A 3131-nucleotide genomic window follows, 5' to 3' on the forward strand; every position below is an offset into this window, starting at 1 on the left:
CCCCAATGTCCATAACCCCACCCCCCTTCTCCCAACCCCCCTCCCCCCAGCAACCCTCAGTTTGTTTTGTGAGATTAAGAGTCACTTATGGTTTTTTTTAAAGGTATTTTAGTTGGATAATTTATACATTTTTATGTTTTGAGAAAAGTAGCCATTATCATATTTTAAATGGCTGGGAGGGACTGTTATGTAAGAAAATACCTACTCTGAATTGAGCGAATTTTCAATGGAATAAAAACATTGGTACTAGGTAGGAGTCTTTTGTAGGGAGGGTAAGAAATGATAGATGCCAGAAAGAAGGGAGTGATAAGAGAACATTAGAAGAAAGTTAGCACTGAGAGTGAGTTAGGATATAAATTGGGCATAGTGTGTGTGTGTTTGTGTGTGTGTGTGTGAGAGAGAGAGAGAGAGGGGTGGGTAGGAAAGGGAAGGTGGGAGAAGTCATGTTTTCTTAGTTTTTTATTTGACTGACTATTTAATTCATAACCTGGGTGGCTCAGTGGGTTAAGCCTCTGCCTTTGGCTCAGGTTATGATCTCAGGGTCCTGGGGTCAAACCTGCATTGGGCTCTCTGCTCAGCAGGGAGCCTGCTTCTCCTTCTCTCTCTCTGCCTGCCTCTCTGCATACTTGTGATCTCTGTCAAATAAATAAATAAAATCTTAAAAAAAAAAGAATCACTACAGCATCTATAAGAAGACTTAGAAGAAATAGTTAAACCTATATATATAAGGAAAAATTGGAAGAGGCAATGGTTGGGAGTGCATTGCAATGGAAGTCAAGTATCAACCTATCCCCTTCGGATCTCTGGTTCTGTATTACTAATTCCTATCAGAACTTTGCTCAGACTCCTTTCCCCTGTCTCAGGTGTAAAAATCTTAAAATACAGTTTTTTAGTTTCTTATCTATAAACTCTTCTCTTCTGAATTTCATTCTTGTCTCTTATGCTTTTTCTTTCAGTTATCTAGGCTTTAATATCTTTAATTTATGCATCCTATTATTTTCTCCCTATTTTTAATATCTAATCAGATATTAAATTCAGGTCTGTTTTCCATATCTTTTCCTTTGTTTTCAATTATCTTATCTTTAGCTTTGCACAGTGGCAGTATCGTAGCCAATTGGGTTTATCCGAGGTGCGATTATTGATAATTGAAAACTTTATATATTTTGTAAATGATCTGCTGGCCATCCATTCTTCTTTTTCATATGGCACATTAATTCCATATTAATCTTTCAAGTATAATCTTTCTAGTATACTATTTGGATTATTTTGGTTTCTAATATAGTTAGATTTGAACTAATGTATTTTTTTCAAAATTGTAAAATCTCTCAGTATACAAACTGAAAAATTGGTTTTTGTTAATTTTCAAAAGATGTGTACATTCTTTGTAGTTTTATTATTTTTATTTTTTAAAGATTTTACTTATTTGAGAGAGGGAGAGAGAGAAAAAGAGAGCATAACACAGGGAGGGGGGATGGGAAAGGAAGGGAGAAGTAGACTCTGTACTAAGCAAGGACCTCCCCCACCCACCCATACATGTGGGGCTCAATGCAGGACTTGACGTAGGGCTCCATGCAGGACTTGATCCCAGGACCCTGGGATCATGACCTGAGTTAAAGGCAGATGCTTAACCAACTGAGCCACCCAGGTGCCCTGACATTTTTGTAGTTTTAATGATAACTTGCAGACATAAATATTTTAACTTTCCCCTATTTATTGCAATAGAGTAAAGATGACACTCTTTTCTTTTTTTTTTAATAGTTTTATTTAATTCAAAGAATAGCATTTTATTTGGGTCCAAAGAATAACCAATACTTTATATGCCATAAAATCTACCTGTTTTAAGTGTAAAATGCATGAATTTTAGTGAGTTTACAGAGATGTGCAACCATCTCCAGAATCCAGTTTTAGAACATTTCCATTACTCCCAAGAGGATCCCTTCTTATCATTGACAGACAGTTCCCTTTCCCACACTTAGCCCTTGGTGATACTGGTTTGCTTCCTGCATATGCATTTATCTTTTATGGACATTTTATATAATTAAATGGTACAGTTTCTTTTACTGAGAATAATGTTTTTGAGGCTTATCCATGTTGTAGCATGTATGTGTTCTTCCTTTTTATTATTTAGTAGTATTCTCACACATTTTGTATTAGGAAAGAAACATCCCACCATCATGTGGAAGCCAAATATAGTAGTGGTTTTACAACTATTCTCTCTATCTGGAGTAAGTCAGTATTTGCACCAGGCAAGTGGGGAATACTAATTTCATTCCCTTTACTATTGAATGTCTTTTCTAGAGAAAGAGATGCATTAAATAATGTTTGTTGGCTGGGAGGTTTTTAATTCTTATTTTCAGGGTTACTTTAAAGATTTAATCTCTTCCATGGTAGAGAAAACTCACTCTTTTCTTTAGAGTGATATCTCATGAACATAAAGAAAAAATCCACAAAATATTGGTAAATTAAGTGCAACAGTGTGTACAAATATATGCAAGTGGGATATATGCTGGTCACATAAACATTGTTCAGTATTCAAAAAATCAAATAATGTCACATCAATAGGGTAAAAATAGAAAAATTATTTGATCATGGCAATAGCTGTAGAAAACAATGTTCGATAAAAATCCAACATCCATTTATTATAAAAAAACTCTCAACAAGCTAGAAACAGAGGAAAGCATTCCCACTTGGATTAAGAACGTCTACAAAATACCTGTAATTACCATGATACTTAGCAGTGAGAAACTAGATGCTTCACACTAAATTGGCATGTCAGGGATGTCTTCCCTCACCACTCCTATTCACTGTTGTGCTGGAAATTCTAGATAATGTATTAAGACAAGAAAATGAAATAAAATCTATTTTAGGAAGCAAAGAACAAAACTGTCTTTGTTCACAGATGACATACTTGTCTATATAGAAAATCCCAATCCAAAATAATAAAAGAAAAACCTTTTACAACTAATAAGAAATTATAGCAAAGTGACAGATTAACATAAAAATCAATTGCTTGCTTATATACCAACAGAGAACAAATGAAGTTTAAAAAAAATATTTTTAAAAATAAATTTACATTAGCACCTAAAAAACTAAAAATATTTGGAATAAATCTAAAATATCTATATTATCTG

At 34.0% G+C, this 3131-nt stretch overlaps 1 pseudogene; it reads left to right on the forward strand.

The window, feature by feature from the left end:
- Positions 1-1084: 1084 nt before the first annotated feature.
- LOC123394474 lies at positions 1085-1235 on the forward strand (annotated as a pseudogene).
- The last annotated feature ends 1896 nt before the right edge of the window (positions 1236-3131 follow it).

The sequence above is a fragment of the Mustela putorius genome, unplaced genomic scaffold (assembly GCF_011764305.1).
Source record: "Mustela putorius furo isolate JIRA1106 unplaced genomic scaffold, ASM1176430v1.1 tig00000056_pilon_pilon_pilon, whole genome shotgun sequence".
In the NCBI taxonomy this organism is placed as follows: Eukaryota; Metazoa; Chordata; class Mammalia; order Carnivora; family Mustelidae; genus Mustela; species Mustela putorius.